The sequence below is a fragment of the Geotrypetes seraphini genome, chromosome 2 (assembly GCF_902459505.1).
Source record: "Geotrypetes seraphini chromosome 2, aGeoSer1.1, whole genome shotgun sequence".
Classification (NCBI taxonomy): domain Eukaryota; kingdom Metazoa; phylum Chordata; class Amphibia; order Gymnophiona; family Dermophiidae; genus Geotrypetes; species Geotrypetes seraphini.
Window position 1 is genome coordinate 145,862,800 of NC_047085.1, and position 21,446 is coordinate 145,884,245.

General features: G+C 42.6%; 1 long non-coding RNA gene across 1 annotated transcript in view; it reads left to right on the top strand.

The window, feature by feature from the left end:
- Positions 1-286: 286 nt before the first annotated feature.
- The window catches only part of LOC117355425, a 65,023-nt gene continuing 43,863 nt past the window's right edge, over positions 287-21,446 (top strand). Inside the window, exon 1 of the long non-coding RNA XR_004538355.1 lies at positions 287-405. This is a non-coding gene — a long non-coding RNA (uncharacterized LOC117355425). The remainder of the gene's footprint in view (positions 406-21,446) is intronic.

Genomic DNA, 21,446 nt, shown 5'->3' on the forward strand with positions numbered 1-21,446 from the left:
CTGCCCTGCAGAATTTATCCCCAGTGAAAGGCAGCCCAAAAGTGACCCGATTATACTTGCCTAGTTCTAGTGTAGGGAATGCTAAAGACAAAGAACTATAAGTACCAGCAGCCACCAGGCCGGTGATAGCAAAACCCACAAAGGGATTAGCTCCTGCAATCAGCTCTGCTAGGGGCAGGGCTAGTCAGCAGAGAAACTAGCTAGGCTCATTAGCAAAGCACCAGTGAACCACAGGTGTTTCTAGAGAAAATCAGCACAAGGCCAGGGAGGCAGCCACCAGCCTTCAGCCTGCCTGAACCCTTGGAGAGAAGCAGACCAGCGCAATCCAGGGGACAGAAGCCAACATTTCCCACAGGAAACAGGGAGAAAATCTCAGGTCTAAATCTTGTCAGCATTCTTCTGAAGGTAACACTGTTTGGGATGTAGAAATCACTACTGCAAAAATTATGGTGACAAGTTCAAACTGAGATCAATCCAAAATACAACGAACTTGTATTATACTTGACTGGAACCTATCCTGGTCGAGTAAATCTAGTTTGTCTATGAATACCCTCAGATTCCTGCACTGCTCAATGTAATCACTGTAGCAGCTGATGGCAGGTAAGCAGTTATCATTCATTGGGTTTTCATATTTAGTTTTTTACGTTGTTTTACAAGTAATCTCTTAAGCGTTCTTATATTCTCAAGCACTGAATTACATGCAATAAAGCTAATTATTATTAGCGACACTTACTTTAGTTTGTCGCTGTATGTGTAGCAAGGACGCTCAGCCGGTACACAAAGAGCCTGACGGGACCCGTTTCGCCGGTTGAGGCTTTGTCAAGGGTCAAACTCTAGTCAGGCTGAAAAAGAGATAGCAAACTTTAGTTATCTATATTCGACAGCAAAAACGAACAATCAAGTTAAAAATACACTAACTGAAGATACTCACTATGCACAGCTATACCCGTGCTTCACAGGTCAAAAATGGTGCCGGCAAACTGCCGGAAGTACACTACTGTATTTAATATCCTGAGGTTGATGACATCACTGATTAACTCCATGCTGTGTTTGATATTGCACAGTTACTTATTTTTCTTTGTTAAAAGAAGGCATACCAATCTATGGCACTATTTAAACCGACTGGTTTTACTGTATTGAGAGAAAAAATCCACCGGCATTCCTTTTGGTGTAAAAGCCTCTGTTTCTCACCTCCCCTGGCGTGAGTTTCAACTTTATCAATGCAAAAGCATTTGAGGTCGGTGAACTTATGTTTGAATTGGACGCAATGTTCAACTAGGGGAGCTGTCATTTTGTTATTTTTCAAATTGGATTTGTGCTCTGTTAATCTAATTCTGAAAGGTCGGGTTGACATTCCAACATACCATTTGGAACATGGGCATATTATCACGTAGATGATGTGATCTGTGTTGCAAGTCAAGAAGTGTCTGATGGTGTACCTTTTTCCATTAACTGGGTTAATGAATGCTTTTGTGGGTAGAGTTACTTCGCAACAACTGCATTTCCCACATTTAAAGAACCCGTGTGGTAACAAAGAGTTATCTCTAGATGGTGGATGTATTATCATCGCTGGACTTAAAGGCCCTGATTCTGTATAGGACGCCCAGGAGAGGTGTCCTATACAGAATCGGTCCTACACTAAACCCCGATTCTGTAACCGGCGTCCATGGTACTGACGCCGGTTAGAGAATCAGGTTAAATTAGACACGGCCGCTATACTTATGGCAGCAAGGGATCTCCCTGCTGCAATAAGTATAGCGGCCGCCTGTCCCATCGCCGACAGGAGGATGCCCAGTCCTCCTGTCGGAACCCCCCTCCACCCAAACTGGTAATCGCGGGCAGGAGGATGCCCAGTCCTCCTGCCGGAACCCCCCTCCCCCCCAAACTGGTAATCGCGGGCAGGAGGATGCCCAGTCCTCCTGCCGGAAAGCCTGATGACCCCCCCAAACTAACCTTTATATGTTGGTCGGCTGGACGGGTCTTGCTGCCGTCCAGCCGACGGGCCCTTTCCCGGCCCATCCCCGCTAAATCTAAGGCCTGATTGGTCCAGGCTCTAGAAGCCTGGACCAGTCAGGCCTTAGGCATAGCGGGTCCGCCCATCCTCACTAATCCTAAGGCCTGATTGGCCCAGGTGTTCTAAGATCTATTTTTTCAAACAGTGGATGTGCTTGTATAATTTTCCAGTTCTCTTTGATGATCCTGGCTGGAACATTTCCCGCCGTAGAGTAACATAATACACATGTTGATTTTTCTTCTGCTGCTCCTTTTGAATTATCCACTGGCTGTAGGAGGTGTTCCCGGTTGTAATAACTTGCTCTTTTTAATGCTTGTTTCAACACTTGATCGGGATATCCTCTTTCCTTAAGTTTCTTCTTCAACCTTTTAGCTTGTTTTTGAAAGTGGATAAAGATGAGCAGTTGCGTCTTAACCGGAGGAACTGAGAGAAAGGTAGATTTTGTCTAAGACTAAAAGGATAGCAACTTCTAAAATCTAAAAAAGTGTTTCTATCTGTAGTTTTTATGTGTGTCAAACTCAAAGTGATCTATACTTTGTATAATGATCAGATCCAAAAATGTTAAGTTATTAGCTGCATATTCCTTGGAAAATTGTATGTTTGAATCACAACTGTTGAGCCAGCTTTTGAATGATAAAACTTCTTTTTCAGTTCTTGTCCAAAGTAATAGCACGTCGTCTATATATCGGAACCATTTGTAAATATGATCTTCAAATGGGGAATTTATAGTCCAAGTTTTTTCAAAGTTGTCCATATACAAATTGGCTACTGAGGGAGTAAAAGTGGCTCCCATGGCTACTCCTTTGTTTTGTTTGTAATATTTTCCATCAAAGAAGAAAAAATTCTCTTTCATGGCCAATTTTGACAAAAAGCAGAGGAACTCTGTAGGGATGGCATGGGGTCGTGTCCGGGATTCAAACACATCTTTTAGAATTAATAATGCTTCCTCTTGGGGAATAGATGTGTATAGAGAAGCTACATCTAAAGAGACCAGAATAAACGGAAACTCGTCCACTGGGATGTCACCAAGTTTCAAAATCACATCTTTTGAATCTTTAATATACGAATCCATTTGGCAAACTTCTCCCTTCAAAAATTAATCGACAAAAATGGAAATAGGTTCCAAGAGTGACCCCCCGTGACATACAGCGACAAACTAAAGATAAGTGTCGCTAATAATAATTATCTTTATTGCATGTAATTCAGTGCTTGAGAATATAAGAACTCTTAAGAGATTACTTGTAAAACAACGTAAAAAACTAAATATGAAAACCCAATGAATGATAACTGCTTACCTGCCATTAGCTGCTACAGTGATTACATTGAGCAGCGCAGGAATCTGAGGGTATTCATAGACAAACTAGATTTACCGTATTTTCACGCATATAACGCGCGCGTTATACACAATTTTACAAACCGTGCATAACCGTGCGCGTTATAAGTGTGAGCGCGTTTTACAACTTTTTTTTTCAATCCGATCTGGCATCCCCCCTGCGAACCGGCATCCTCCCCCCCGCTCGCGTCACCCCCCCCCTCCCCAGCGATCCTACATCCCCCCCAGCACCGCAAAACATCTCTTACCCGATTGGGCACCGGCACCAGCACCAATGTACAGGATGTGCCAGTGCCAGTGCCCGAAGATCCTCCCTCGTTGGTTTGGGCTGGGCTGGGCTGGGCGGTGCGGTGCGGGAGAGATCCTCCTTCTTCCTGCACCGGGCTGGACTAGGCTTTGAGCATTTGCGCATGCTCAAAGCCTTCTGGTCTCGCTCTCTCCGAGATAATCTCTCCCGCACCGCACCGCCCAGCCCAGCCCAGCCCAAACCAACAAGGGAGGATCTACTAGCACTGGCACATCCTGTGCATTGGTGCTGGTGCCGGTGCCCAATCGGGTAAGAGATGTTTTGCGGTGCTGGGGGGGATGTAGGATCGCGGGGGAGGGGGGACGCGAGCGGGGGGGTGAGGATGCCGGTTCGCAGGGGGGATGCCGGATCGGATTGAAAAAAAAAAGTTGTAAAACGCGGGTAAGCGAGCGGGGGGGAGGATGCTGGTTCGGAGTAGGTGGGAGGAGGTTTTAGCATGCGCGGTATACGCTATATTAAATTTTTTTTACATAAATTTGTGTTCCCCGCGCGCTATACCCGTGTGCGCGTTTTACACGAGTGCGCGGTATATGGGTGAAAATACGGTACTCGACCAGGATAGGTTCCAGTCAAGTATAATACAAGTTCGTTGTATTTTGGTGGGATGTAGAAATGCCAGAAGAAATGTATATGTTATTATGAAAAGGAACCTATAGAATCCTGTTTGCCAGAAGCCCTGCTTAAAAATAAGCCCTAGTTAGATCGCCCACGAAGCCCCTCCTGAATGTCCCCAACACTCCCCAACTCCATCTCTGGATACACTGGCAGCAGTGCTCCACACCCCACCTCGCAGCCGAACCCCACTGACCCTCCCACCCATCCCCCTGTGCAGCATCTTTCCATCTCTCCCTCTCATCTGAACCCCACTGACCCTCCCACCATGAGACCGACATACCTCCCTCTAAACAGCAGCGTCTGCAGCACTTGAAACAGGCTGCTTCGCGGTCTTCTCCTGCTGGGTCCTATCCTCTGCCGCATCCCTGATGATCCCATCTCACGGTGGGAGGGTTGGTGTGCTTCTGCTGCATGTGGGGGAATGGGAGGGAGGGTGGGATAGAAAGATGCTGGGCAAGGGTTCTGCTGCACGGGGGGATGGAAGGGATAGATAGAAAGATGTTGCTCAAGGATTCTGCTGCATAGGGGGATGGAAGGGATAGATAGAAAGATGCTGCAGAGGGATGGCACAAGGGGATGGGTGAGGAGAGGAAAGATGCTGCACATGTGAGGGAGAGAAAGGAAAGAGGAAGAATTTGGGTGGAGGAGAGGAAGGGAGAAATGATCATTGTACATTAAAAAAAATAAGACATCCCCTGAAAATAAGCCCTACTGCATTTTTTGGACCCAAAATTAATATAAGACACTCTTATTTGGGGGGAAACACGGTAGTGAGGCCAGTTGGTTTTTCTTCTCTTAGGCTTGCCTCTCATGAAAACAGAAATCAAGAATAGTGCACTGATACTGAGGCTCTGATGAGTAAGAGAAGGGGCACAAAGGGGCCCTTCAACTAAGCTGCGTTAGGTGTACTGTGGGATATGCTCAGGCATCCGCTGTAACTGCCAAATATGCGCATACCAAATGCAAATTAAAATATTTTACATTTTTTTGAGGGCGCATTCCAAGGGTGGACAGCGGGCATTCCTCCGCTAATCAGTTAGCTCATCTACATTACCACACACACAACTTAGCACAGGAACACCGTGTGAGCTCTTACTACCTACAAAATAGGTGACAGTAATAGTCCAATTCTGTAACAACACACCTATGTGCAAACCATGCTCCCACCTATCTCTCTACGAGTTTATCATCTCCTAGTGAGCCTCCTAATTATTAGGCACACTGATATAGAATAAAGTCAGATTGCTATGCACCTAAGTTTCAATTAATGTCAATTAAGCCTCATAATTGGTAATTATTGGTACCAATTAATAATAATAATAATAATAATAACTTTATTTTTGTATACCGCCATACCCAAGGAGTTCTAGGCGGTTTACATTAGATTAACAAAAAATTACAAGTGGTTCGAAAACAATTGAACAATATTAGGAGCAAGGAGGTAGAATGAAGTTAGGAGAGAGAGAGGGGTAGGTTAGGGGGGGAGGGGGTGGGTAGGTTGGGAAAAGAGAGGTGGAAGGGGGCAGGAGGAGATTGTTGTTCATTGGAGAGGGGTATTAGGTGTCTTGTCCATGGAATAGGTGAGTTTTAAGAGATTTTCTAAACCCAAGGTAGGTGGGGGCCTCAAGGACAATTTGGGCTAGCCATGGGTTCAGTTTGGCAGCCTGGAAGGCAAAAGTTTTATCAAGGAATCTTTTGTAATTAAGCCTGTTAATTAAGTTAGGCATTTATATCGACTAGGCGCACTGATATTAGGCAGACATTATAGAATCTGCCAGTAACTGTTCATGTGGTAAATTTTTTTAATGGTCCCAAAAATGGCTCATAAAGCTCAATGACTCGACATGTACATGTTTCGGCCAAACTGGCCTGCCTCAAGATTCTTATGAGTCTTCCAACAAAAAAAAAATATATTAATTCATTCACGGGCATAGGATCGTTTCAGCTCCGGCATTTTTCACCCTGCAAGCTTTTATTTGATTACTAATAGCTGTACATCAGTGTCCATACATCAAGAACATGAATTAATTTTTTTTATTTGTTTGTTTGTTTGAAGACTCATAAGACTCCTGAGGCAGGCCAGTTTGGCCGAAACATGTACATGTCGAGTCATTGAGCTTTTTGAGCTGTTTTGGGGACCAATAAAAAGTATATTTTAGAATCAAATTGAGTCCACCATCTTTTAGGACATTTCCACTCCTAGTTATACGTCTTTGAGTTTGTGGATTTGGCTCTCCTATTTTACATTTTGTAAATTTTTTAATGACATTGTACTAACTGAAAAATTAGTGCATGGCTATTAATTCAGAAAGGACATTTATACAGGTGCAGTAAAAATGGCCTTTGTGTGCAAAGCAAAGAATTCATTTTTGTCTCTCTGCTATGGCCTTATCTTCCATGTAAGGACACATTAAGGCCACAGTTTAATAAAAGGATCCCAAAGAGTGTGAGAGTCGGAAACCTTCAAATGAAGATAACACACTCCTGAGGAGTGGAACTGTAGAGAAGATGTGCCACCCGCAATTTTGAATATCTTACTGCTGCCAGCCTGGAAAAGCAGCAGCAGTTACCAGCAGAAGTCATGGGGTGGGTTCCCCCACTCCTCAAGATCTCTTGGGTTCTGCATGGCATGTGGTGCAGTGTCCAAAATATTTGGGGCCGGTTTCTGTAAATGGCGCCATTATCGGCGGCCACCTAAAAAATGTTCTAAGGCGCCTCCATAGATGAAGGCGCTGTTTTTCTAGGTGCTGGTTGGCACCTACATTTTTTTTAAAATTGATGCTTAGAATGTTTTTAAATGGCTTTTACCAATTAACCCCTCCTTTTATGAATTCCTAAGAGTGTCGGAGCTAATACTGCCTCAGCCAATGATTAAAAAAAAAAAGCCTAACGTGGCTTCATAAAAGAGGGTGTGTGTTAAGCACCAATAGGTTGCCTACCAGTGCCTGTGCTGTGGCTTACTGGTTGAGCTGCTGCCTCTGCATCCTGAAGTTGTGTGAGATCAAATCCCAGTGCTGCTCCTTGTGACCCTGGACAATAATAATAATAATAATTTATTTTCTTGTATACCGCCCAACCAGTACTTCTGGGCGGTTCACAACAGGAGAATACTGAGACATTTCAGCACATGGTACAGTTTCATAGAACACACTATCTACGTACAATCTAAAATTATATAATACATTACATTAAATTACATTACAGATTTCTATTCCGCCATTACCTTTTTGTAACACAATTGTTAAAACATTCAAGTACAATGATAAAAATTATTAAAAAATTAAAACATACTATGACAATAAGAATAGAAACAAAAGACCTCATTTAAATTATATGAAAATTAATATTCTTATTTGTCAAATAAATAAGTCTTTAATGATTTCCTAAATGTAAAGTAAGAATTAAATTGAACAATCATCGGACTTAGCCAGGAGTTCATCTCCCCAGCTTGATACTCCAAAGTCCTGTCTAAAAATGTCTTAAAATGACAGTCCTTTGGAGTAGGGAAGATGAACTTTCCAGAATTTCTAGTTCCTTTTGAATAAGAAAGTTTCAGATAGGGAGACAAATATGAGGGAGATAATCCAAAAAGCACCTTATAACAAATGCATCCGAACTTAAAAAGCACTCTGGCCCCAAAAGGCAACCAATGCAACTTGGTATAAAAAGGGCTAACATGATCATACTTTTTAAGATTAAAAATCAGGCGACCTGCAGCATTTTGCACCAACCGAAGTCTTAATATAATCTTTTTAGGTAACCCCAAATAATCCTCCAGTGCCCACCACTTTGAATGTAACCTTTGAAATGCCAAAGCAACAAAAAGGCAGTATACAAGTCCCCCCATTCCCTTATAGAATAAGGGCCTCTAGGAATGCCATGTGTACAGTCTGGAGAGGTAGCGTGACTAAAATACCATTGCACCTCATTAGATTAGTACCTAGCCTGATATCAGTTAATGCTTTGTGAGTAAAAATAAGAGTAAGCCACATGCTACATTTTACCCAACATATTATACTAGAGAACATTAACTCTTAGTCTGAAACATACTGAAAGGGGAAAAATAGCAACAAATGCTCTTGTCATAAGACTCTGAATTTGTAGACAGCACAGTAGTAATGAGAGCTACAACAGGATAAAAGGACAAAGGATGAATAGAAAAAAGACATGTAGGGGAAGAGACAACTCACAAAGAGAAACATGCACAAACAGCCGTCATCACCATCATCATTTCTAATTCTTTATATGTACGGCATTCACTGAATATTTAAAAGTTCTGCCTGTGCATTTAATAAATAATGCACTAAACCATCTGATGTTCTGTCAGCTCTAAGTACAACAGATGATGATAAAAAAATATGGCAAAAGGACATTTTTGTCACAGATTATGCTTTACTACTTGTTTTCATTTGCGCTGCATGAATAATTTGTGGTTGCAAGAGTGAAATTAAACCCATTTCCCCACGGCATCCAGAATATATTCAGGTTTACACACAGGTCAAACAGTATAAAATATTTAAGTTATTTGCATTTTGTAAGAAAGCAGAAATACAGACTAAATATAAATATATACATATGTGTGTGTGTGTGTGTGTTTTATTTTTTCTGTTATCAATTATTATTAAGCTATAGATCTAGAGAAGAGAGACAGTACTAATCAGAATGACTAAATAAGGATGCAGATGAACTAAAGATACAGTATGTCTCAAAGCACAAGGATAAAGTAATGGATAATAATCATTCAGTGTAGCTAAAGGTAATTTGTTCTCTCATCAAATATTGTTAGGACTTGCATGCCCTAAAATAAGATGCGATGCTGGCAATTAAATATATACGGAGAGAGCGAGACCAGAAGGCTTTGAGCATGCGCAAATGCTTAAAGCCCAGTCCAGCTCGGCACAGGGAAGAGGGAGGATCTCCCTCGCACCGTCCAGCCCAGCCCAGCCCAATGAGGGAGGATCTTCGGGCACTGGCACTGGCACGTCCTGTGCATTGGTGCTGGTGCCGGTGCCCAATAGGGTAAGCGACCGATGTCTTTGCGGTGCTGGGGGGGGATGTAGGATCGCGGGGGAGGGGGGGTGACGCGAGCGGGGGGAAGGATTCCGGATCGCAGGGGGGATACCGGATCGCACTGAAAAAAAAAATTTGTATAACGCGCTCACACATATAACGCACATGGTTATACTCGGTTTGTAAAATCGTGTATAACGCGCGCGTTATATGCGTGAAAATACGGTAGTCTTCTTTTGCCTCTCCTCTTCCTGATTGTTTGTAGGAAACAAATGCTTTTTTCTTTTTCTTAACGAGTTCCGAGATTTCTGTAGTGAACCACTGGGGTCTGTTAGGTAGGAGGGGAAAGGGTCCAAGGTCCAAGGAGTCATGTCTTCCTGTACCTCATCGGCAGTCCCTTCCTGTAAGATCTGGAATCTGTTCCTCAGGGTGATTTGTGGGGTTAATGTAAAACTGCCCTGTTTGAGAGAAAAGGAAGAAGAAGAAACTGAGAAAGGGGGGGGGTCTTCTGTGCTTGCCTGTGGAGGAGGTTACCAGCTGCCAGGAGTCGTCATCCCCAGCCATTTCCTGTACCCCAGTCATTGGTTTCAAAGCTGAGAATTTGGGTGTCACGAGGATGGACTTGTCCGGTGCCTGCTCGGAGATTCGGGATAGCTCCTAGACGACTCCGTCAATGAAGGCCTCATCTTCTCTGATGCTTCTCAATCGCCTCACCTCCTCCCTTAGGCTCATCAGTTCCTGTAATATGTCTCCTTCCAGATGTCCCACCTCCTCTGTCTGAGTAGAGACTGTAGTGTACTGCTGGGGGGGGATGGCCTCGGTCTGCACACAGGTCTCTGTCCACCATCCAGGGTCATCCTCCGTCTGTACGTAGGCTGTGGCCATCCCCTGGATCCCTCCGGTGACTGGAATGCTGGTCTTGATTGTAGTCCTGGTGTTTCTTGTTCTCCCTGCCATTTTCAAATTGTTATTTAGGTATGCCTACCTATTAGTTAGTTGAAAAAGTCTGCCTGTTAGTTAGTTTGAGAATTTGAGAGAAAAGTCTGCCTGTGTAAGAGTTTGAAAGAGAAGTCTGCTTGTAGGTTTGTTAGTTTGAGAGTTTGAGGGGTTGGGGTGTCTGAGAAGGTCTGCCTGCTATGTAATTAGAGAGGATATATAGTTAGAGAGGATTGCCCGCTTGCTAGTGAGCTAGAAAGGTCTGCTTATTAAAAAGGTCTGCCTATTAGAAAGGTCTGCCTGTTAGGAGGATTAAAAGATGGATGGAAAGTTTAAGATATAGTTTGAGAAAGACTGTCTCTATTGGTTGTCTGTGGTCTTGCTTTCTGTTTGTTGTCCCCCTGAGAGTTGTGATTCTGCTGGTGCTGCTGTGTATGCGGTTGAGTGTTCGTTTGGGAGGTGTGGTGTGTGGTGCTCTCTGATGTGTGGCTAGGTAACTGGCTGGTTTCTTGCGATTTGGGACTCTCTGTAGGGCAGCTTAGCTCCCTGGCTCCTTCTTAAGGCTCCTTCGCAAGTTCGCCTTTGCTGCGGCCGAACGGCTGCACGCCATTGGCTCCCCCCCTTTTAAGGGGGAGTCCGGGCACTCTGACGCTGCTGGTGACTCGCTGGGGGGGGCGGAGCTTCCTCTTGCTGCTACCCCACTCTGCCTGCCTTTGCCTGCTCTCGCTCCCTGACGTCCTCCACGCTCTCACCTCCGCTTTCTCCTTTCTCTCTCTGCTCTCCCGCTGGTGCCTGCTTGTGCCTGCTGCCTCCCCGACTCAGCCTGAAGCAAGTTCCCTGGCGCCGTGGTTCTCCTCCTTTTAAGGGGGAGTCCGGGTGCTCTGACGCTGCTGGTGACTCGCTGGGGGTAGGCGGAGCTTCCTCTCGCCACTACCCCACTCTGCCTGCCTTCGCCTGCTCTCTCTCCCTCGCGTCCTCTACGCTCTCACCTCCGCTTTCTCCTCTCTCTCTCTCTGCTCTCCTGCTGGTGCTTGCTTGTGCCTGCTGCCTCCCCGACTCGGCCTGAAGCAAGTTCCCTGGAACCGCGGTTCTCCTCCTTTTAAGGGGGAGTCCGGGCGCTCTGACGCTGCTGGTGACTCGCTGGGGGAGGGCGGAGCTTCCTCTCGCCGCTACCCCACTCTGCCTGCCTTTGCCTGCTCTCTCTCCCTCACATCCTCCAAGCTCTCACCTCCGCTTTCTCCTCTCTCTCTCTCTGCTCTCCCGCTGGTGCCTACTTGTGCCTGCTGCCTCCCCGACTCGGCCTGAAGCATTGAACCCACTATGAAGATATTGGGAATAACACTGGACCAGAGCCTGATCATGAAAGACCAGGTAGACTCCTTGATTAGAAAATCTTTCTCACCCTATGGAAGCTTCGGTCCATCAGAACTTACTTCGACGTCTCATCATTTCAAATTCTGGTACAATCCCTCATACTGAGTCAACTTGATTATTGTAACATCGCCTACTTGGCACTCCCCCAGAAGAAAATGCGGCGATTGCAACTGGTACAAAATGTAGTGGTTAGACTACTTTGTGAACTGAAGAAGTTTGATCACGTAACACTTTCCTATCGACTTCTACACTGGCTGCCGATGGAGGCAGTGTGAAATTCAAGTTTGGTTGTTTTTGCTTCAAGGTACTTTATGGCTTAGCCCCTAAATATATAACAGACCTTTTCTCTTTCACAACCAACAGACACAAGCGAAGCTCACACCCGAACTTTGTTTCTCCACCGGTTAGAGGTTGTAAATTTAAAAGTCATCACCAACATCTTTTCTCACATCAAGCAGCACTATGGGGTAAAGACCTAGAACAATTACTCATGCCTACTACCTATAGGGAATTCAGGAAACGCCTAAAAACACATCTGTTCCTGAAATACTTAGGAAATCAACCTATACAATCTTAGTCCTCAAAAACGATCTCTAAAACTATCAATCACTAAGTCTGTACTTTGTTTATTCCACTCAATCTGTAACATCTTTAATCATTGTAAACCGCATAGAACTTCACAGTTCTGTGGTATATAAATTGTTATTATTAAGCCAGTCCTGCTCTATATCATAGGCAAAAAAACTCCACACGTTTCAAAATGTAATTTTTAAAACGGGACCAAAGCCACCACTGTGCACAGGGAGCCAGAAAAAGAACAAAACAGTTCACTTATCTTCTGACGATGGCACCAACAGCAGTGAGTAGATCTTCCTGCTATAGCACTTCTCACGCTGACAAAAGACAAGGAACTGGATGTCACCAACAAGGCTCTTGTTTCGCCGAACGGCTGCGTCAGGGCAATCACATTCTCTCCTGCTCCATCCACACACAGCTCAGAATGGCGCTGGAATTTATACTTCCGGGTTCTTAGGGATCAATGTCAAAAAACTTTATTCACTGGAACAAATGATCTCACCGTCAGTAGAAGGCACTCCATTCTACTTTCTGATTAAGTCCATTAGGCCAGATAGTTTTCAAAAAGAAAATAGACCGCTGTTCACTTTGATATAGCAATCTTTTCACATCCCCATGACGAGCTGTAAGGGGAATATGATGTAATACAAAGCATCTAAATTCCTCAAAAGAGTGATTTTTTTCAACACAATGTCGTGTGAGTATATCTACCTGTCTTTTGTGTGAAATATTAGAACGATGTTCAAACAGTCTTGTTTTAAGACTACTTGCAGTATGTCCTATATAGCACAGATTGCAAGGGCAGAGTATTGCATAAACTACTCCAATGCTTTCACAGGTAACAAACTGGGTCATCCTGATACATTTTCTTCCAGGTATGCAAATTTGGTCTCCCTCATTTAATAAAGAACAAGCAGTGCACTGGTTGCACCGAAAAGTCCAACCCTCCCTCGTTCCTTCTTTGTCCAAACATCTGCAGGGCAAGCAAATCTTTCAAATTTCTGTTCCGAGCGAATGCAATTTTACAATCCAAATCCTGACAATTTTGCTTAGTTTGCAGCATGGGCCACAAAGATTTAATTTTTCTCCCAGTGGAGATGGTGAAGACAAAATCTGTGTTTGAATTCAAGAATGCATGGGACAGGCATATGAGATCTCTTAGGAAGAGGAGATAGTGAATGCTCACCCTATTACTACTTACTATTTATTTATGTTAACCCCTAAATTTGCATAATTTTTATGTAATGTAAATTTCTCTTTTTTTTTCTCCCTACTTTTTAATGGAAACATAGAAACATGATGGCAGATAAAGGCCAAATGGCCCATCCAGTCTGCCCATCCGCAGCAACCATTATCTCTTCCTTTCTCTTAGAGATCCCACGTGCCTATCCCAGGCTTTCTTGAATTCAGATACAATCTCTGTCTCCACCACCTCTTCCGGGAGACTGTTCCACGCATCTACCACTCTTTCTGTAAAAAAGTATTTCCTTAGATTACTCCTGAGTCTGTGAAGAAGGAGGATAGAAAGAGAGTGCAAGAAGAATGATTTAGTAAGTTTGCAGCCAAAGAAGCAAAAAATGTCATTTGTTTTATACAGCTAACTGCTACTTCTCTCCCTCTGACTAATGTATTATCTGATTCGATGAATATTGCTGAAGTTGATTCCGATAGTTGTTCAAATTCAGATGCTAATTTTAAAGTCAGCAGAATCCCTTGTTCCAGTTTTCGGTCAAAACAGCCAAAGGTGAACATCTTTGAACATTCTGAAGTTGCCGGAGCATTAGATCTTGTTAATTTGCCAGACAGGGGTGCCAACTGTGGCATTAGTGGAGGACCAGAGGTTGCGGTGTTCAAAGTATTTCAGCAAAATTGGTCATATAAAGACCAGGATTTATCTGAGGTTGCTGCAGATGACATGTTTGATGCAGAACAGCCTTGAATGCATCACATCCAGGGGAAGACTACAAGGAGCTTCTTGAGCTCTGTTTAATTTTTCTTGACAGCTGCCCAGATGCAGATAAAGCGAAGCCATCATTTTGAGCACCCAAAGCCTTCCACCATGCACAGTGGATGGCGAAGGCCATTTACAGTATTAAGATATTTCTGTTCCAGCAGCAGTTCTCTCTTATTTCCAATGAAAGGCAGAGTATCAAAGATTTGGTTCTCTTTGTTAGCTTACTGGCATGGAGCTCCTCTTCCTGTAAAAGCACTGCTCAATGACTTTCAGAACTCCAGAAATATCCAAACAAGGCTGTTGCCAAGGTTACATCAACAACATTCACCAGACCTCTGTCAGATATTTTGACTAGTCTGTCCTTTTTTGATGACAGACTAAGTAATGAAGTTCAAGATGGTGGCAAACCTTCAACTTCTACAATCCACAAGTTCAGTGAAATGTCTCAACTGCTCTCCCAAAGCACTCAGTCCCATCAGCCTAGCATCATGTATAACAAAGATAACTTACAGTATGTCTTCTTTGGTGTTCTTGACACAAATGGACAAGAAAAGGCTCAACAATTTCTGATTAAAGATCCTACAAGCTGGAGAGATGATCCAAATTACTAGTATGCAGTCAGTATCATCAATGGCAATATAGAGAGGAGTGGGGACAGAGACAAGGGCGGGGGGATGGAGAAGAGGGCAAGGGAGAGGCACCTTGCTATGCCACTAGCAACACCTATGTCAGAAAAAAAGGAATAAGAGCTTGTAGTTCAAATAACTGATGATTTGACTATGAGCAACTATCAGCAACTCATATGATGAGTCTTTTTCTTCAGAGCTAGAAGATTCTCAGGCTATCTGGTAATGCCCAAACTGCTTCCACACAGATGTCAACTGCTGTAAAGTAACTTGCAGCGTATTTCTTGACCAGGATCAGAACATGAATTGTAGGTGGTCTGAAGAGCAAAAAACCATTGCTTCAAAATTAGAAATTGACACTGATGGTTCTTCCGTTAAATGTGCATTGAAAGTCAAAGAAATGTGTGAACATTGGAACCCATTACATCTTTCTTGGTGGGGGAGAGTCCAAACTGTAAAAATGATGATTTTGCCTTTAGTTTGTTACCAAATGAGTATGCTTCTGGTTTATTTTCAAGGTCCTTTTATAAAAAGTTAAATAGTATTCTCACAAAATTTATTTGGCTGGGCAAAAACACTAGAATTGCTTTAGTATCTCTACAAAATCAATTGCGGCAGGTGGGGTAAATTTTCCAAATTTCTATAGATACCATCAAGCATTCATTATGCAGCAGGGTATGTATTGGATTCTTTTTGAAGTCTTGGAGCATCTTCCAGATTGGTTTTATTTAGAATGGCAACTCATGTCCCTATTATGATTATGTCATGTGTTGAAGACACAGGGGGATTGTGAAGATCTGCAACGTGACATAACCACGCTTGAGAAATGGGTAGCGACATGGCAAATGAGGTTCAACATGGATAAGTGTAAGGTGATGCATGTCGGTAACAAGAATCTCACACACGAATACAAGATGTCCGGGGCGGTACTTGGAGAGACCCCCCAGGAAAGAGACTTGGGAGTACTGGTCGACAAGTCAATGAAGCCATCTGCACAATGCGCGGCGGTGGCGAAAAGGGCGAACAGAATGCTAGGAATGATTAAGAAGGGGGGATCACAAACAGATCGGAGAAGGTCATCATGCCGCTGTACTGGGCCATGATACGCCCTCACCTGGAATACTGTGTCCTGAACTGGTCGCCATACATGAAGAAAGACACAGTACTACTCGAAAGGGTCCAGAGAAGAGCAACTAAAATGGTTAAGGGGCTGGAGGAGTTGCTGTACAATGAGAGATTAGAGAAACTGGGCCTCTTCTCCCTTGAAAAGAGGAGTTTGAGAGGGGACATGATCAAGACATTCAAGATAATGAAGGGAATAGACTCAGTAGATAAGGACAGGTGGGGAGAATGAGAGGGCACTCTCTAAAGTTAAAAGGGAATAGATTCCATACAAACGTAAGGAAATTCATCTTCACCCAGAGAGTGGTAGAGAACTGGAATGCTCTTCTGGAGTCTGTTATAGGGGAAAACACCCTCCAGGGATTCAAGACAAGGCTAGACAAGTTTCTGCTGAACCGGAATGTACGCAGGTGAGGCTGGTCTCAGTTAGGGCACTGGTCTTTGACCTGGGGACCGCCGGGTGAGCGGACTGTTGGGCACGATGGACCACTGGCCTGACCCAGCAGTGGCAATTCTTATGTTCTTACCCAGAATTTATAAGGACAATAGCAGAGTACAGTACTGGGGTTCAAGAAAGGATTGGACAATTTCCTGTTGGAAAAGGGGATAGAGGGGTATAGATAGAGGATTACTGCACAGGTCCTGAACCTGTTGGGCCACCGCATGAGCGGACTGCTGGGCGCGATGGACCTCAGGTCTGACCCGGCAAAGGCATTGCTTATGTTCTTATGTTCTTATTCTTTTTGCCACATGGAAAACCTTAAAATTCATCAATAACTTAATATCTGTACCAGTACAACAGTCCACGTGTCAATCCTTATGGTTGAACTCCATGATTCAAATTGGCGAGTCTAAGATCCTCTGGAAGAATTGGCTGCAGAAAGGCATACATGCATTAGATGATGTATTATCAAATGGGACAATGCTTGATTTTTTACGACTGCAACAATCATTTGGCATTCCAAATCTCAAGCATATAAGTGGTTGCAGTTGAAGCAGGCCATTCAAAAAGGGTTCCCTGATTAGCAAAATTTAAAGGATCAGTATAGCTTGCCGGGCCTTTGCTTCCAGACAGATTTGCTAGGGCATCAGGCAGCCAAGTGGTATAAATTAATATCTGAATTTTTTAATAAGAAACCAAAAACTAGTCTCAAAGGCATTTGGAGCATGGAGATAAAGCAGCAGATTTCTGCATCTCAATGGCCAGGAATTTGGACTTGGAGGATGAGATGTACAGCGTCAGCATCTATGAGACAAACATGTTTTGGTTTTTTGTGTTTTTTTTTGCATAGATGTTTTTGGACCCCTGTTAGATTACAAAAGCTAGATAGTTCAAATTCTAATCGATCTTGACATAGGGACACTGGATCATCTGTTGTTCTATTGTCCTTTGATACTGAATTTTTGGAAGTCTATATGGGGACATATTAATTTGATTCTGGAGAGTATGCTTCCTCTTTCGTATAAAGCGGTAATCTGTGGGACGTTGTTATCTCCTACTCCGCTATTAGAAAGACATAAGAGCAGATTACTTGGTATAATGACCAGGGTTGCCATGCAAATGGTCACTAAAAATTGGAAGAATTTTGACTGATTAAATTTCTCTTTTTGTGGAATTCATTATGCTTGTGTTATAAGTACGAGAAAATGATTTCTGACCAAATGGGTAATAACAAATTGTTTAAATTGACATGGGGTCCATTGATCAATTTTATTAATTTTAATTAAATGGTTTATTCCTCTATTACTAGTTTGATTTGCACAGCCAGGGAAGGGGGTTGGATGGGAGGGAAAGGGATCTTATAATAGGATTTATTAACTACATGTATGTACTGGTGTAAGGTTTTATTGAATACATTGGAATCAGGGTGGGAGGGAGGGGGTGAAAATGGTTTTCTCATGTATTTATTGATAGATGTAAGTGCTGTTTTTCAAACTACTTGTATGGATTCCTTTATGTACTGTTTTTAGACTGAAAAATGAATAAAGATTTTTTTTTAAAAAAATTGACACTGATACGAAGTCTGTCCTTATCCTCTCCCTGTCCCTCAAACTGAAACTCCATCCCCACCCCATCCCTGGAACAGTACAAAATCTCATTTGTACAAAAAGTTAGCAATTGTCATTTATCGAAAATTATGGAACTAGTGTGGTAGAGTTTGAGTTTGGAAGGACAGGGGTGGGGATGAGGAAAAGTATTGTCCTTATTTCATTTTCTATTTCAAATCCCATTGTTAACCATTCAAGGGTCTGTGACCACAAAAAATACACTTCTCCCTCCGTATTCGCTGTGATAGGGGATTAACAGAACCACAAATACAGAAAAAAATGTGAATAACTTTTTCATATATTATTCATTTTTTTCTATTAAAAACCATTGTGAATATGGTGAAACCGCGAATAACATGGTGGGAGACCTGGCCTGTTCCTGAAGGAGAGGCAAAACACGGTGAAGAAAGTGCTGGGAATCGGCGATTTTCTCTGTAAACGCTTGTAATCAGCGTTCTCTATGCAAGCTAAAAACCGTGAATAATCGAAACTGCGAATGCTGAAACTGCGAATACGGAGGGAGAAGTGTACAGCCATCATTGATCTAAGACAGTACAATAGACAAAAAACAATGAGGATGATCTTGTTATTTATCAAGTGTGATGAATTATGTTTATATATTATTTCCCTAGTATTTTTGAGACTCCAGAAAAATGTGGAATCCAAACATTCCAAATGTGTCTATCAAATGTCTTGTAAAATCTTGCTTGTGCATTTTTAATCTTGTTTTGTGTACTGTAGAGTTCTCCCGTAATGACAAAATTTATAGCCACATTCTCTTTGGAATGTTGCCTTCATAAAGGGAGAAGAAGAAATTGTTAGCATTTATCACTCTGTGATGTAATCATATAAAAGCATTTTCCATCATCATTTCCATAAGGAGCTGTTACATTGCATTATCATGATAAATGACAACAATTTTTGTGTGACATTTAAGCTTCTGTGGAATTCTGAAGGGATTGCTACTGAGAGCTTCTAATGAGCATCCATGGTTGCAATTTACAAGCAAACAGTATTTGTTTGTTGGAAAAAAAATCCCTTTCAAGTATAGTCTTAATGTCAAAGGAAGAATTATATTTATATTGTTTGCTGTGAATTTAAACAAAATAAAAACCATATTCACTACTGAGCTTGTGATCAGCTTCAGCTAACATTAGGGCAACTAAAATGAATGCAAAAGAGTGAAAAGGTATATATGGTATGCCAATGAAAATTTTTGGGTGCTAGTGAGCACTTAAATATCATGGTGAAATATGCAAATCTCGACCAATTGAATGTGGTAAATAAATTAACCACACTGATTGTGTACCATGGTCAATCTGTGTTGGTTTCTGCACGTAAGCGACATACCATCACATTCACCTCATCATCATGTTGTATATCGTAATTCCCATTACAGTATTTAGACTTATTCACACTCATTTTCATAGGACCCCTGAGGAAGGTGAGCTCGTCGAATTGCTGACCATGTTGGGTCCTCCTCATTCTACTCTATGCAATTGTGAATTTTACAAACTGATTGAATAAAAAGCCTGTGCATCAAGAACATGTCCTCCACAGCTTCTTTTGTTTTTGGTTTAGCCATTTTCTGTGGAATTGTTGTGTCCAAAACTCATTTCCCCTCCAGTTAGAGGTTGCAAAATGAGAAAACACCACAAACACCTTCTCTCTCACCAAGCAGTCCTATGGGGCAAAGACCTAGACCAACTGCTTTCGCCCACTACATACGGGGAATTCAGGAAATGCCTAAAAACATACCTGTTCCAGAAATACCTAAACAATTGACCCGCTCTCCCTCTCCCTCCCCCCTCCCTATTCCACCTGAACTTACAGCACTGCTATAAATATAATCTGTTATCTTCATCTTATTGTAACTTTACGTTGCTATCTATCCCCAACAGGTCCTGTCGGACATTACCTACTAAAATGTACATATTACATTTTCGCTCAGCAAATTGTATTTCTATACTATTGCCTCCTGAGGTCTCTGATCTCTGTATTTCCTCTGAATATCTACTTATTGTATTTCGCTGAATGTCCAGCACTCTTGATTGTAAACCGCTTAGAAGTCGCAAGATTGTGGCGGTATAGAAGAATAAAGTTATTATTATTATTATTGTCTTTGACTTTGTTTCTGTGCAATAAACATGTATTACTACATATGTGGTTTGGGTGGAGAAAAAGCATGGAAGTGCTAGCCAGCAAGAGCAATTACACTTACTACCTGCTGACTCAGAGTTAACAAGAGACCACTTGGGGAAACTTCTATAAATGGCACTCAAAATTCAACTCAAAAATAAAATGAGTGCTTAACAGTGTTCTAGAACTGGAGTTCCAGGAGCAGCGCCTTTTACAGAATAACAGCGCCAGAATTCATGCTTAACTTTGGACATGAGGAGTTACATCAATTGAAACCAGGTGGAAATCCCAGCACGCAAATCAGATATGGATCCACTGTGTGCATTTTAAGGGACTACCCCTGGACCGCCCATCCCCCTCCCATGGCCATGCCCCCCTTGCAGATCCGCACGGAAGCACACACTATTCTGTAAATGGGCACATAAGTGTGTGTTTGCAAGGATTTGCTGTTTTTGCCCTATTTTGGACCTTGCATCTGTTATAACACTTTTTTGTGCCAAATATTTGGTGCAGAAGCAGCTCCTAGCATTTGCTGCTACATATATATAGAAATCCCCCTTAATGCCTCCTAAAAATATAGAAAATAACCTAAGATACCAGAGACCATCAGCTATTATAATAAACGTAACCCAAAAAAGTTTAAATGTGAAATTAAGAGATGCTTTCAGATTTAAAAAAAATAAAAAAAAACCAACTTAACAATACATGCAGCTAATTAAAACTGCCTTATAGGTAAATATTTTTTCTTGTTCATTGGACAAATCTTTACTACCTGCCACCTGAGACAATTTTTTGCTTTTATAAGAGCGTGATAAATCACACCAAGAACAAAAATAATACTCCTGCCAAAATAATAAGCTATCTAAAGCTCAATATCAATATCAAGTGTCCAAAAAAAGCAAAAACGAGCAATTAAAATTTGAGGTTAAAATTTGTAGCACATGGAGACAGATTCTGTATAAGATGCCAGTCTCAGCAACCGCCTAAGAAGCAGCTGAGAATCGCACACCGGCATCCTATACAGAATCGCATCTGCCCTAACCACCCCACTGGGGAGGAGCCTAGGGCTCCGATTGGATCAAATGCCTAAGGCCCTTCCCATAGGAGGGGCCTTAGGTACCTGGGCCAATCAGAGTCTTAGTCCTCCTTCCCAGTGCATCTTGGGATACACTGGGAGTAGCCTAAGACTCCAGTTCTCCAGATACCTAAAACCCCTCTCCATAAGCCCCATAGGATGGGCCTTAGGTATCTGGCCAATCAGCTGATCACAGCAGGGGCCTTCCCTTGCCGCAATCAGCTTAATGGCTGCGTCTATTTGAAATGTAGGCCAACATGATGGCCTACATTTCAGGCATGTGTCACAGCCTAAGGGAGATACCTAGGGCTGCTTA